This window comes from Anomaloglossus baeobatrachus, chromosome 1 (genome assembly GCF_048569485.1).
Source record: "Anomaloglossus baeobatrachus isolate aAnoBae1 chromosome 1, aAnoBae1.hap1, whole genome shotgun sequence".
NCBI lineage: Eukaryota > Metazoa > Chordata > Amphibia > Anura > Aromobatidae > Anomaloglossus > Anomaloglossus baeobatrachus.
Window position 1 is genome coordinate 493,726,337 of NC_134353.1, and position 16,399 is coordinate 493,742,735.

Sequence of the window (16,399 nt, forward strand, 5' to 3'; positions counted from 1 at the left end):
CTCCCCCTTGAATAAAGCCATTGCTTGCACCACCAGACCCTAACAAGGAGTGATGCCCACCATCACCCTGCCCCCTGGGGACAGGCAGCACTATTACAGGGTGAGCTGAGGTGGGCAGTGAGTGGCAGACATGTGCTGGCTCCTGCCATGCACCTCACACCTCTCCGCCTTCCCTCTCCCTGCATTAGAGGACAATCCCCTCCTTCCCACCGTGCTGTCCTCCCCCCTCCGCCAGGCGCAGGCGCAGCTCACACATTCGGCTCTGCTCGGCACGATTCGGCTATTTCCGCCTCTTTGTTTTAAACTCCAGCCGGAATTTTTTTCCTCCTCATTTTTCTGTGTTCTTATTTTAACTAAGGGGGGACTCATTGGGAGCACGGGAGCCCCCCTGCCCCCCGCACCCCCATCTCTGCCCCCCTCCTTGGCTCTGCCAGCTGCACAGACACACACAGCCAGGCTTCTCCTATTGCCCTGTGTGTCTGTGCTGTGCCCGGTGGTGAAAGCCCCTCCAGCAAGGAGCAGCAGCGGCAGCTTCATCTCCAGAGACACAAGACGCAAGTCCAGCAGCTCCACAGTGGGGATTGCAGCAGGTCAGTGTCTGATTTCCAGGAGCTGGGCTGTGAGCACTCCCCCATGATATGACACATCATGCCCCTGCATGTGGGAGCCAGAAGTGTGCCATGCCTGCAGCCCTCATGGCTCCTCACTCCTGCAATGTCTCCATCCTGTCCTTTATCCACTCATCCCCTCCCCTTCCTACTTTCTGTCCTTTCCTGAGACCCCCTGGCTCATGGCCTCTGGGGGATTCTCTAGTGCCTCTGCCTCCCCCACCTCTAGTCATTGCATTGCCCCTTTACCCTTCACCCACCTGCCATTCCTGTGAGTTGTCCATGCCCCCTGGTCTCAGCATGGTCTAGGTGCCATCACCACTTCTCACTTTTAGGCTCCCATTATTACTACCCTACTTCTTTCTAACCACTATCATCTTGCTGTCACTTTTTTTCCTCCACTGTCCCTCTCTTCCTCTCCTGTAAGACACTAATACCCTAGATTTTGTCTCCAGTTTGGATTTCCATGTAACTTGTGCCGGCTGCCTTGGTTACTCATGGTGGCACAGTTTTCCAGCCTCCATGGTCCTGACGCATTTCATGTCCTTACTATTTTAGTCCAGTTCTGCCTTACTGAACAAGCACAATGAAATGCTCCACATTGTCTTCTTCTCCCATCTCTAAACCTTGTAGGAGCATCTCCTTCCACCTGTCCTACTGATGCCCGGTCACTTATATATGTCTATCGGAGTGTTGGTGGTATCGAACCCCAATGCAAGTCTATTTCCTTTATTAGAGCTGTCCATCCACTACTGTGTAGTCCTGCAAGCTCCACATATGTGACCAGTCTGTTTTATTTAGGAGCGTTTTTCATTATTTTGTGTCTACATTCTTCTCTTCGAAGTTCTTGCAGGACATTCATGCCGTATGTCCACCATGAAAACACTTCCCCATATCTATCGGTGCACTGGTACTTTTTCTACTTGTCATGTCACTATTTCTGTTTTCTAGCTTTTCTCTTGGTATCTTTAACTTCCCTTTTTATCATTTATATACTGTATATATATTTTTGTTTTTTCATGGTTGTTATTGAAGGTTTACACCATTGAAAGCTTTAAGGCCGGTTTCACACATCCGGCTTTTTGCCGTTTTGCCGGATGCGGCGCTCTCCCGTACAGTTAATACAGTACAATGACAGCGCTGTAACTTCCGGGTCACATGCGCCGGTCACATGACAGCATGTGACCGGCGCTTGTTGCGCTGTCATTGTACTGTATTAACTGTACGGGAGAGCGCCGCATCCGGCAAAACGGCAAAAAGCCGGATGTGTGAAACCGGCCTAAGGAGGTTGTCCAGTGCCACTCAGTTTGGCATTGGGAGGTGAGTGGTGCTCATGACATTGTGTCTGTCCTCACCTGGAAGAAGGCATATGGATCAGGTGCCCGATACCTATTGGTCATGCACACCATCTTGGCCAGTATGTACTACGGCAAGGTCATCTCTTGATGTTAACGCCTCTGGACAAGTCTTAGGCCACGTTGACACGTTGAGTTTTTTAACCTCAGTATCTGAAAGCCAAAACCAGGATTGGGACAATCAGAGGAAAAGTATAATAGAAACACGGGCACCACTCCTGTATTTATTACCCACACCTGGTTTTGTGAGATTTTACCTCAGTATCTGAAAGCCAAAACCAGGATTGGGACAATCAGAGGAAAAGTATAATAGAAACACGGGCACCACTCCTGTATTTATTACCCACACCTGGTTTTGTGAGATTTTACCTCAGTATCTGAAAGCCAAAACCAGGAGTGGGACAATCAGAGGAAAAGTATAATAGAAACACGGGCACCACCTCTGTATTTATTACCCACTCCTGGTTTTGGCCTACAAATACGGATGTAAAAACCCTCACCAAATACTCAACGTGTCTTGAGCGTGATCTCCGTTTCCCTCCTTAAGTCATTATTGCGAGGGTCTAGGTCACTTAGGGTAGGTTCACACAGCGGTTTTTAGGAGTATTTTGAAGCGTAACTGCTATGAAATCTACATAAAGAAACCCTTAAAATACTCTTCTACCCATTTAAACGGAAAATCCACTCTATTATATGGTGTTAAATTTCCAATGAGGTGTTCCACCAATGAAAGAATTAAGAAGTGATTTGTCACCTGAATCTTAAAGTCAAAAGGCTGTAAACCTTGCCATGGGGAGAAAAACAAACCACTCGAAAAAACACTTCATGATCAGAAATACATCTCCAAAAACTAAAACAAGGCTTTGTGGATATGTTTTCTGAACTCAGCCGAACCTGATGAGTTTTTCAAGCAGAAGACACTTCTGGAAACTTTTTTTTTTTTGTGATGTATTTTTACTGTCGAAAAAGGCTTTGTGTGCACATAACCTAAGGGGCATTTAGTAAAGAGGTTTCCTCTTGGGAAAAACTGGTCAGGTTTTTGTTTTCCCTCCCTAAAACCATTGTTGTGGACTTAGCCTGTGATTTATGGAGGTGTTTTATGGGGTCTTTTGACTGTGTTTGTGTTGGTGACCTGTTGGTCACAGGACACATTTTATGTTCCTGGGCATGTTTCCTATAGGCACAGGTGTTCAGTTTTCCTCTAGGACAGCCCCGTATCTACCTGATGAAGCGACCTATTTTCATGCCATCAAAAGATATCCACTATGAAGACTCACTTTTTATCTTTTCTATCTTACTAAAATGACATATATTCTACCCTAGCGTCAGAACCCTGCAATTATGACTTATAAAGGGAGGGGGACTCGGATCATGAACTTTTGACAGCAAACTTGTGACCTTCTCGGTGTTAAGTCTGAGTCAGATGGTTGATTGCAGTTATTTGTAGAAAAACCTGTATTTTCAGGTGTGGGTAGAGCCTGGCTTTATGTCTTCCACACGACCACCTGTTACTTTTATGCCCAGTCTAGGTCTGGCACGGCATTCCTGTCTCTTCTACAAGGTGGTGAGAACGGTTTGTCACATCACTGGTCAGTTTCTAGTCGGAGGCACCATCTTTTCATTTGATTAGATTTGCTGAATAATGAGTGATCTGCACCCACCTCCCATCTGTTTGTGAATAATATAATGGTCGTATTGAGTCTGATGCTGTGTTCATGCTTCTACTGTTTCTCGAGATTGGCATGGAGATTGTAACTGTAAGTATTGTTACTGAAGCAGTTATTCTTTGTCTCCAGGTGGTTTCTGGACAAACAGAATCACTTGTTTATTGAGGCTATTGTGAAAGCTTTTTACAACTGTACTTGTCAATGTTTCGACCATGTCATGTAAAACCAGTGTAGAAATTGTCCTCAGTACACCTTATTAATGCACTATATAGGTCACTGCCATACTGTATTGGACTTGCTTTGTATAGAGATCATTAAGCTTGTACAATCAAGCCAGTATTGAGCCTTGTTCGTATGGCTTGATACTTAAAGGGGTATTCCCATATCTTAGATCCTATCCCAATATAATAACATTAGAAAATACCTCCAATTAGAAATGTAGTATTGTTCTTCTGATTCACTATGTCTCTTACCTCATGTGCAGGGCATTGTAGGAGCTTACATAGTTATGACCATGCATATAGTCACAGTTAGTTGCTAGTGGCCATAACCATGGATCTCTAAGGTCCTGCAATGCCCTGAACATGAGGTAAGTGACAGTTAATCAGAAGCACTATACTACATTTCTTCAGTGTTTACCCTGAAAATAAGCCCTAGCACGAGCTTTTTTTGGCGTAAAGCTTAAATTTAAGCCCTACCTTGCAATCATACCAGGTGCCGAACGGGAGGACCTGCAGCGGAACGCACACCCACGCGTATCAGATTGCACACACAGTCAGATCTCACACCCACACACATCAGATCACGCAAACATGCTCACCACATCCGGCGATACCAATTGCTTCTGGCCGGCATAAGGACCTTGGGATGCAATGCAGTGAAGCACGAGGACCTGCGGATGGAACACATGGAGGATCTGTTCCTCCCACAGGCCCTCTATGCATTCCTCCTTCAGGTCCTTGTGCTCCACCACTCTACATCCCAGGAGTCTCTGCTGGCAGAAAGCAATCGGTATCACTGGATGTGGTGAGTGTGTGTGTGTGTGTGTGTGCAATCTGATGTGTGTGAGTGTGTCGGCCAGAAGCAGGGAAGGATGGCGTGCAGCATACCTGCTGGGAGCGTCTGCCAAAGTTTGCAGGAGGACCTGGGAGCGCCTGCAGACGTCCGGGATCTGTTAAGTATGATTCTCCTTTGAAGGGGGATTTGCAATTTTTTGAGGGGTAAACTTTTCCCCAACTGTGTTTCCACAAGAATACACTCTACCCTGAAAATAAGCCCTAGCACATTTTCCTGGGCAAAATAAAATATAAGACAGTGTCTTATTTTTAGGGAAACACAGTAGTTGGAGATATTTGCTAATATTACATCTACCACATACTATTGGGATAGGATCTTGGAGATGGAATACCCCTTTAATCTCAGAGTTAGTGCAAATCAATTTGTACAACCCTGTACCTTGGTGACAACAGTACCCTGTGGTCAGGAGCTGTGACAAAAAAAGCCGCCTGTTACCTAGATAATCAAAAGAAGAGTTGAGGATGTCGGCAGGGCTCGTAAACACTGGGCAAAGATTCGCACCAACTACTTGTTTGGGGTTTAATGCCTCTTAGTAGCCTGATCATGACCATAGATCGCACACGGTCAGGTTTTTAGGTGCAAAAGTCTGATAAATTGGGTTCTGTTCTGTTTTATATAACTTGTTTTTTTTATGTACTGCACTATTCTAAGTCCTGTTGTGTATAAATATGTGACTCTTCAGATTTTGTGTTATATTGCGCCTGATGAAGAGACCTGAGTAGTCTGGAAAGCTTGCTATTATCACCATCTTTTCAGTTAGCCATTAAAAGGTGTCAACCACTGAGGACTTCAGTTCTTTTAAACAATTTTTGATTAATTGGGCTCATTTAAAAGTTGCAGTTTTTTTTTTTTTTTTTTTTTTTCCATGTGCCAGAAAAATGGTCTTTGTTTCATCAGTGATTGTGTTTAGAGTTTCATACGATTCATGTTGTCAGAATATCATCCTAGTTTAGTCCCATTTTATCAGGTTTTTCTCAGATGAGAAAAAAGAAATTTCTCCGTCATTTCCTATCTGGCAATCCGTGAAAATCTGACATCACTTTGATGGCATCTGAGTGCTGTCTGATTATTTATTTATTTATTTTTTTTACGCACACAATGACTCTCATTGCCAACTGGATCAGTATCGGACATGTTTGCAATTTTGTGCTGACCTATCTGTTCTAAAAAAAAAAAAAAAAATATGGGACGCGTGAACAGCCCCATAGACTACCATAGGTACGATTTCTATCTATGAAAAACACAAAACTCATACGCGAGTGAAAAATGGATTGGTGTCTCTCAGATCTGATTTTTCATTTGCTTCAAAACCGAATAAAAATACGTGGTTGTGGAAGCATACCCTATGGCTGGTTTCACAAATCCATGAAACCATACCTGGCATGATAGCCGGGTCTCCTGACCTGATCTATATATACCTGAGAGGCATACATAAGGCTAAGTTCACACTTCCGTTGTTTTGCATCAGTCACATGCGTCGCTTGACGCATGTGACTGATGTGCTGTGCAACGGATGACAACGGATGACAAAGAACAGAACTCTTTGTCGAATTCCGTTGTGTTCGGGGGCGGAGTTCGGGGTGGGTGGAGCTGAGCGGGGCCGTGGCATTGAGTACGTCAGTGCCGCGGGAACTGCAGGACAGGTCAGTATGACAGTGTGTATATATGTATACATGCTGTGCGCGGGGGGCGGAGCGCGAAGGGGCGGAGTTCGGGGTGGGTGGACGTCAGTGCCACGGGGACTGCAGGACAAGTGAGTGTAAGTGTGAGTGTTAGTGTGTGTGTACATGCTGAGTGCGGGAGGGGGGCGGAGCCGAGCGGTGAAGTGTCTGGCTCCGTGCACAGCCAGGGTAAATATCGGGTAAAAGCAAAGCACTTTTTGCTTGGTTACCCGATATTTATCTTGGATACCAGCATACATTGCTTAGCGCTGGCTCCCTGCACATGTAACCACTGTAAATATCGGGTAACTAACCAAAGCGCGTTGCTTAGTAACCCGATGTTTATCCTGGTTACCTGTGCGGGGAGCCAGAGAGCGCATGCGCAGCGAAATCCAACGGATTCCACTGCACAAAAAACGTTACAGGCTGCGTTGCTCCCGCCCGGCGGTCAGTCAAAAAACTGACCGCGACGCAGCGGATGCAACGCAGCATCATCAGTCACAATCCGTCGCCAATAGAAGTCTGTGGGGAAAAACTGGAATCCTGCAAAATATTTTGCAGGATACCGTAATTCCTCAAGGCGACGGATTGTGACTGATGCAAAACAACGGAAGTGTGAACTTAGCCTAAGGTGGTCAGATCAGGAGACTGGACGCTCAAGAGGGGTATTGTGATAAGACCCATCTGTGTTTCATGGGCATGTGAATTGGCCTTCACACGTCCGAGAACAAAATGGTATTGGGTCAACAGTGTTTTCAATCCATGTGTCATACGTGTGTCCGGTTTCACCATAAGTTGTCATCAGTTTTTTCACAGATGGATCATGAAATAAATGGCAAAGCTTCTCCTATACTTTGCAATGTTAAATCTGTACAGCACATGGATGTCATCCGCGCGCTGTACGTGTTATTCATGGACTCATAGACTTGTATTAGTCTTTGTGTAAAAACATGGACATGTGAATAGCACATTAGGTTATAATGGGTGTGTGTGGTATTTGTGAAAAAACAATAGCAAATGTACATGCAACATGGAGGTCTCAATGAGGCCTAAAATTGTGTGGCAATTTTCAATGAAAGGGTAACCTGACAATAGATTCATGGTGCCCGAAACACGAATAGCATGAATCCGATCCCGACTTTGTGATGGCAGGCATATTTTTTTCTAAAAACGCACTGCTTCAGAGAAGACCCAATCTGAAAAGGCTTTTCCAGGCCTGTGCTGCACTAGTCAGGTCTTTCCCTATAAGGTTAACGACACACGGCGAGTAAAACGGAGCGAGTGGAATGTGATTAAAAAAAAAAAAATCGCATTCCATATTTTTTTTTTTCTCAGTCGTTATTGGACTGAGAAAAAAAACGCAGTATGCTACGGATGTAATCCGATTTATTTTTTTCTTGCACCCATACAAATCTATGGGTGTGGGAGAAACTTTGCATTGCACTTGCATTATAGCGGTGTGCAGTACGATATACGCATCACCTGACAATGGAGGAGATAGGGAGATTAGTCCCCCCTCTCTCCTCCGCAGCACCCGCCCTGTCCTCCATGGCTGTGCTATGATCGCAGGATCTCATGACAGGGTAATGACACTCGACTTACACTCCAAATGAGCGGGATCTGAGTGTCGAGCGATGCCCTCGTGTGTCCCCAGCCATAACCCTCGGCTGCCTTCTCAAGCTGTGTGTGCTATGAAAGGCCACATTGCTTGAGAATAAAATATATAACTGGCTGCAACCAAAGTCGGAATCATATTCGCGTGGTATGTACCTAATGACAGCTTCACTATAACGAGTATTCCCGATGACTTTAGGTTACATTCACACCTCTATTTCTAGATTTACATCTGTCAAAATATAACTGTTTTCCTCTCATATGCCATCCAGTTTTGCTTGTTTTATATCAATATTTTTTCTCATTAGTTTTTAAAAACTGAAGATGGTAAACTGAACTTTTTTTTTCCATTTTCACTTAAAGTGTAACCGCCAGTTTAATTTTTATTTCATAATTCAATAGTACACATGACAATAAGCAACTCTAATATATCTTATCAGAGAAATCCGCTCAATTCTGAGGTAAAATCTGTATTCGGTCAACTGTCCGAATACTGAGGAGATTCTACAACGGGAAGAGGGAGGAACTAGAGGCAGAGCTCCTCCCCCTCCCATCATCATTGAGTCTCCTCAGGAACAGTTGCCACAGCTGCCATCTCCTCTCTAATGGGAAAGTTATCACTGAATACAGATTTTACCTCAGAATTGAGAAGTTAGCAGATTTCTCGAATAAGATATATTACAAAGTTGCTTATTGTCATGTGCACTATTCATTTATGAAATAAAAACTATATGACCTATTGATACGCTTTAACAGTGCATGAGGTAAAAACTAATGTAAATCAAATGTCATCTGCTTTTCATCAATTTTCGACAGATTCCCCAAAAAACTTTAATGGCCAAGTCTGTTCTGGAAAATAGATGACGACAATAAGATATCTATTTGAAGGACAGACGGTCAGCAAAGAAACATGGACATGTGAACAGCCCCATAGCCTATATAATGGGTGTAGTCGTGGAAAGAATCGGATAGACGATATGTATGCAGCCCAGACATCTGAATGAGGCCTATTAGCTGCACGGATTGCATCATACGCGGGCCCTGGAGCCTGAGCCTGTGTGCCCATGATGAGCTTTTCGTGAATTTGATGCTGTGTGTTTTTGCTGGTTTAATGGGAACGTGTGAGGTAATTTTTAGAAAAAGTATTTCGAAAGATCGTATATTATATGCCAATGAGGCAGGGACTAGTCTTGAGGGAGTTTGTTCCTTTAGCTAGTCGGCCCACATAGCATGGTAGCACGCCCCTGTGGGTGTACTAACATGCTAATGAATACACAGCGACGACGCACATACCTCACTGTTCATGGCGGTCCCTCACTGGAGCTGGGAAGCTTGCACCCGGCATCAGATTAGTGCGCATGATCAGAAGTCCAGTGGACTCCGGATCATGTGCAGTGCGCATCCATTCTCTGCCGGCCACCATGAAGAGTGAGGTATGTGCATTCGTTAGCATGGTAGCACACCTCTGTAGGCGACGTACTATGTGGGCCGACTAGCTAAGGGAACAAATGCCCTCAGGACTAGACCCCTCGCTCATTAGCATACGTTAGAAGATATTTAGAAATACTTGTTCTAAAGATCTATGCTAGTGTATACAGGGTCGGTTAGGCAGGGATTAGCAATATGCACCCAGAACTGCTCCTGGCTCTGGCTGCATATTGCCTCTGACAGATTACCTTTAAAAACGCAGCATCTTACAGTTTCAGCACAGTGGATGGGCTTTATAGAAATCTCCTGCCCACTGCACTTCTTTTTATTCTGTATAAACTGATCTGCGGTGCGTATTTCAAATCCACATCTTTGTCCTTCTTCTGTAGCCATGGTGCATGACGCGTCCTACGTCATACACACTCTCCGGCATTGAGGTCCTGCAGATCAAAGTATTGTAGTGCGCCTGCGCATGACCGACGAGTGTGTATGACGTAGGATACGTCATGCACTGCAGTTTCAGAAGGAGGACTAAGATGACCGAAAGAGGAGGCGCCCGGCACCGGACAACGGAGATGCCCATCTGACTAGAAGCCACCGTAGCGCGACTCTTAGGTGAGTATTATAAAGTGTTTATGTTCTACACAGCGGCCTGGGCTCTTATATACAGCATGTTAGAATGCTGTATATAAGAGCCCACTGGTGGTGGCCACAGCTTCTAGGTGAAACCACTGGTGACAGGTTCCCTTTAAGGCATCATTCAGACGTCAGTGACTTTTCACGTACAGAAAAAAAATAAATGGTCCTAGGGTCATCAGTGTTTTGGACCCAACTTTCATCAGTGTTTGGTCAGTATCAGCTTTTATAAACATGGATGAGTCTCTGATTTATTTTTGTAGACTCAAGAAATAAAATAATAAAATGGACATATGAACAGCCCCATGGATCACAATGAGTACGTGTTTGATCTTCCTAAATCATGGTTAGAACAGGTACGTGAAATATGGATGTCTGAATGAGGTTAATGGATGGTAGAACCTTGGAAAATTCCATAATTTTTTGCATAGAAGAACAGATGTCACAATCATGGTAAAAAAAATAAACATTCAGTTAAGAAATTAACACAAACGCCCAAAACGCAGACCTCTGAATAAGACCTGAAATGGAACCTGTGGTCAGTAATGTGGCCATACAACAGGCACAACTACAGCCAGCTATGTTGTACTCCGAAGCACCGTCACGTTTCACAATAATCATACTTTGAAAAGTCACCTGTTGACTGCGTCCGCAGACTAGGCCGGCTTCTCCCAACCCCGAACCATTTCACTGATGGGGAGAGACCTTTAAGTCAACAGGGGTGGGTGAAAACTACAATTAAAGGGACGCTGTCTGCATGAAATGTCTGTAAGGGTACGCTCACACGAGCGTGAAAATCGGACGAGTGCAATGCGAGAAATTCTCGCATTGCACTCTGACCAATGTTAGGCAATGAGGTTGAGCTGTTGGTCAGCTTTTCTCGCATCCAGATTCTGGATGCGAGAAAAGCGGCAGCATGCTGCGTTTTGCTGCTACCGCCGTATCTCTCGCACCCATTCAAGTGAATGGATGCGAGAGATACATCGGACTGCACTCGGATGTTATCCCAGTGCAGTGCGATCTACGCACAGGCTGACAGTGGAGGAGATGGGAGGATTAACCCCTCCCTCTCCTCCGCAGCGCCTGCACTCAGCTTCACAGCTGTGACCCGATCGCAAGATCGGGTTACAGTCGCATGACACTCGGCTCAGGCTCGCAGCAGAGCCTGAGCCGGGGGACATTAGCATATCGCATCCGATGCTCTCGCATCGGATGCCATACGCTCGTGTGAGTCCAGCCTTAAAACCAAGTACTGGAGGTCGGTGCATCGTGACGTGGCCAATCATTTCAGTGCACCTTCTCACTTGCTTGTTTTCCATCTATCTCCACACCATTCTTTTCTTTGATTGACGGCTCTGTCTTCATGAAGCAAGAGCAGGGCAAAAATGGGAAGTAAGCAGGCACGAAGGTGCACTTAAAGGGAACCTGTCACCATTTTTTTGCCCTATAATCTGTGGCCACCACCACTAGGCTCTTATATACAGCATTCTAACATGCTGTATATAAGAGCCCAGGCCGCTGTGAGAACATAAAAAACACTTTATAATACTTAACCTAACAGTTGCGCGGTTGGCCATATAGGTGTCTCCGTTGTCCGGTCCCGGCGCCACTTCTTTCAACCATCTTCGTGGGCAGGGCAGATCAAAGTATTGTAGTGCGCCTGCGTAGGACCGGCGAGTGTGTATGATGTAGATGCGTCACGCACACAGGCTTGAGAAAGAGGACGAAGATGGCTGAAAGAGGCAGCGCTGGCACCGGACAATAGAGACGCCCATAAGGCCCACCGCATCGGCCATTAGGTAAGTATTATAAAGTGTTTATGTTCTACACAGCGGCCTGGGCTCTTATATACAGCATGTTAGAATGCTGTATATAAGAGGCCAAAAAAGTGGTGACCGCTTCCCTTTAAATGTTTGGACACAATATGGTGCATTGAGCGTCTGTGTTTGGCTTCCACAGTCATTTTATGGTGACAGATGAATGAAGAATACTCGCTCTCTAGGCCTAGAGTCTTTAGGGGTGCTATATCTTATAGCTGTACAACATGTGACTGAAATACAAGGTATAGAAATGGACCTAAGTATTCGGCATAGTTTACTTATTGGGCTCAGTCTCCATTTCAAAGTTCATTACTTTTTCATCAGTCACATGGTTGTGTATCTGTTTATGGTGAGGAAATGAGCATAGATCATAGAATCAATGTCTTACAAGGTTACTTGGAAAGAACCTTTTAAAAAGATAGGCTCTCTAATCATTTGCTCGTGATTCACATACTATCGTTACATTTTGAAGCACCACATAGGTGTCCTAATGAAACAAAAAAGATGTCGAAGTGAGGTTTTCTTGTAATCAACCTGGGGTACCTGTCACCAGGAAACAGCGGTGGTCTCCAAGTGACTGCTTGGGGTTGATCGCTGTACATCTCCAAAAGGCTATGTTCACGCACTGCATCTTTTCTTAACCACAAAAATGCAGCGTTTTGCGCCAGAAAAATGCACCTTCGGCAAAAACGCATAAAAAAAACACATGCGTTTTTTGCAGCATCTTTCCCAATGCATTTAAGTCAAATCTATTGACTGGAAGGGCTCAAAAACGCTGGAAAAAAACACAAAAAGAATTGACATAATCCATCTTCAAAAACGCAGCCAACAAAAGATGCCCAGCGTAGACAGCAGAATTAGGCTATGTTCGCACGTTGCGTTTTTACCCGCGTTTCTGCAGCGTTTTTGTGCTAACACGCATGCGTTTTTGTTTTCCAGCAAAGTCTATGGTAAAAGATGAATTTCTGTCCGCACTTTTTTTTTCTGCAGCGTTTAATTTGCATATTTGTGGTCAAAAACCATGCAGAAAAAGAAGCAGCATGTCAGTTGTTTTTGCCATTTCTGCAGCGTTTCCTTAACATTGGAGTCAATGAGAAATGGCAAAACGCAACCAAAATCAACCTTCCTGCGTTTTTCATGCTTTTTATCTGCTTTTCAACTGCGTTTTTGGCTTCAAAAACGCATGCTTTTCTGGCATAAAATTAAAGGGTTATAATGTTCCTTTACACACACACAATAACCAAAAATTTAAATGCTAAAAAATAATAAACTTTACCTATTTTTCTGTTAAAATGTGCATTACCACTATTATTTCATTAAAATTGATAAAAGCGCGGTAAATACGCATGCGTTTTAGCGCTACCAAATGGTCAAAAGCCATTTGGTCAAAAACCAAGGGAAGGAAAACGTGCAGAATAAACTGCAGGTATTCTGACGCAACGTGCGCACATAGCCTTAGAAATCTCAGACTTTGCTGAGGGAAGGAAACGCATGCATTTCGGTGCATCTTTGTGATCTTAAAATGCAACAAAAGATGCGTTGTGTGAACATAGCCTAAGACTCCTAGAGTTTGAAGAGATCTGTCACCAGGTTTTTACTATGTAATTTGAGTGGACTGAGACCCTGATTTCAACGATGTCACTTGGCGATCTACATGTTATCAGTTTGATGCAAGCACTGTTTTCTCTACTGCAGTGCTTAGAATACTGAGCCCTGTATAACTCCGCCCACACCACTGATTGGCAGCTTTCTCAATACTATACAAATGACAGCTCCTAATCAATGGTGGGGGTGGGATTACACACTTGACTAGTAGTTCTGTAGTGTTAATCTCCAGGTGAAAAAACACTGCTTATATTGAAATAACACACAGCCTATTAAGTGACATATCCCTGGAATCAAGCTCTCACTGCCTACATCATACCACTTTCAATTGTTTTTGCCATTTGGGTTTTGCACTGCAAAGCTGAGTTTTTGCCCAAATTTCTGCCACAAAAAGGCTGCAGTTTGAACTGCATAGTGCGGACAAGAAACCCAAATTCCCATAGACTTTGCTTGAAAAGCAGAACACTTCCATTTTGGCATTAAACGCTGCAGTTGAAAAAGCAGGTAAAAAGCAAAGTGCGGTCGCACCCTTATAGTGGCCTTTTATTGTGGCCAAGCCTAATAGCCCCGTCACACACAGAGATAAATCTTTGGCAGATCTGTGGTTGCAGTGAAATCATGGACCTAATGTTCCATTTGTACACAGCCACAAACCTGGCACTGATTGTCTACAATTTCACTGCAACCACAGATTTGCCACAGATTTATCTCTGTGTGTGACAGGGCCTTAAGGCACACCTGTGCAATAATCATTCTGTCCAATCAGCATCTTGATATGCCACTGCTGTGAGGAGGATGGATTATCAGCAAAGCAGAAATGCTCACTAACACAGATTTAGGCAAATTGTGAACAATATGTGAGAGAAAATGGCCTTTTGTATACATAGAGTTCAGCTGATGAAAAATGTGAGTTGTGTTTCTATTTTTGTTCAGTGTAGTTGTAGTATTTGCAGGGGGCTCCCACAATGGAACCCACAGTGATTAGACATTTATAACCTGTCCTGTCCTATAAGTTATTTGATTTTGACTAAACCTGTATTTCCTGACTTGGCTTTAACTACATTTTTGTAAAATAACACATCGGACACTTGTTTTTCTGCATGGATTCATTTCTCGGTGAATGTTCCTGGAAAGTTAGGAATAAATTGCAACTTGGTGTTACCAATTAGACTAGTGTGCCTTTCTGCTGCCGCTGTGTCAGCGTGCTAGACTATAAAGAGACATACAATTTTGACAAAGAGGTATGGTAATCCCTAGGTGTCCATTTACTCATAAATGTCTGGGAGGAATTGGTAAATGCAGCGCTCTGAAGAAATGAGGGTCCAGATTGTTTTTATTAGGGTATGTGCACACTAAGACCAGAGCCAGGAAGAATGGCGTTAGTTAAAAGCTGTGTTGATGAGACGCGCTAATGACTAACACTCCGGATTCATGAAGAGGTGTATGGCTCTCTCTAAATCTGGAGAGTCAGATGAGTGGCATACTCTCCATGTGATAGATGAACATTCATAGGTTCAACTGAACTATTATGGCTGTGATCCTGATTACTGCTCTGTGTAAACTGCCAGCGATCAGTGGCCAAATGACCTACTTGGCTGATCGTATATTTTATGCAGACCTAAAAATTGACAGTTGACAGACCCTAAAGGCCCCGTCAGACACAGAGATAAATCTTTGGCAGATCTGTGGTTGCAGTGAAATCATGGACATATTGTTCCATTTGGACACAGTCACAAACCTTGCACTGATTGTCCACAATTTCACTGCAACCACAGATCTGCCGCAGATTTATCTCTGTGTGTGACAGGGCCTTTATCCTCAGGCAAACAGAGGAGTGCTGACAAGAGTATGCAAAGTGATCGCTTTCATTGTCATAAAGCTTGTTCAAGCAGATGATTGTTGGGTGTAAATAGAAGTGTAACAATGGAGATTAGTGTGTCTTGTAAAGCTAGGGTCACACGTAGCGACGCAGCAGCGATCAGGACGACGATCTGACCTTATCAGGATCGCTGCTGCGTCGTTACATGGTCGCTGGTGAGCTGTCAGTCAGGCAGATCTCACCAGAGACCAGTGACCAGCCCCCAGCCAGCAGCGACGCGTGGAAGCGTAACTAAGGTAAATATCTGGTAACCAAGCAAAATGGTACACAACCCCCACCAGGTGAGCACTCTGTAAGGGGTGTTTCACACATAGTGAAATCGCTGCTACGGCACGGTTTTGGTGACGCAACAGTGACCTCATTAGCGATCTCGCTGTGTGTGACACTGAGCAGTGATCTGGCCCCTGTTGCGAGATCGCTGCTCGTTACACACAGCCCTGGTTCGTTTTCTTCAAAGGCGCTCTCCCGCTGTGACACACAGATCGCTGTGTGTGACAGCGAGTGAGCGACGAAATGAAGCGAGCAGGGAGCAGGAGCCGGCATCTGGCAGCTGTGGTAAGCTGTAACCAGGATAAACATCGGGTAACCAAGGTGGTTACCCGATATTTACCTTAGTTACCAGCCTCCGCAGCTCTCACGCTGCCTGTGCTGCCGGCTCCGGCTCTCTGCACATGTAGCTGCAGTACACATCGGGTAATTAACCCGATGTGTACTGTAGCTAGGAGAGCAAGGAGCCAGCGCTAAGCAGTGTGCGCGGCTCCCTGCTCTCTGCACATGTAGCGACGTTATGATCGCTGCTGCGCCGCTGTGTTTGACAGCTAAGCAGCGATCATAACAGCGACTTACCAGGTCGCTGTTACGTCACAGAAAATGGTGACGTAACAGCAACGTCGTTGTCGCTATGTGTGAAGCACCCCTAATTCAGCAATACTGATTATTCTCAGATAAGACCATATTGCACTTGTCTTTGTGTATTCCTATGGTCTGTATACAGACTGTGGGTCTTCCAACTTATACTTGCTTCCTTAAAGACAAATGAGTCTGTACGT

General features: G+C 44.6%; 1 protein-coding gene across 1 annotated transcript in view; it reads left to right on the top strand.

The window, feature by feature from the left end:
* Window positions 1-278: 278 nt before the first annotated feature.
* Window positions 279-16,399, top strand: part of PCGF3 (polycomb group ring finger 3) — a 150,505-nt gene continuing 134,384 nt past the window's right edge. The window contains exon 1 of the mRNA XM_075338604.1: window positions 279-590. The gene's annotated coding sequence lies outside the window, so the exon portion shown is untranslated. The remainder of the gene's footprint in view (window positions 591-16,399) is intronic.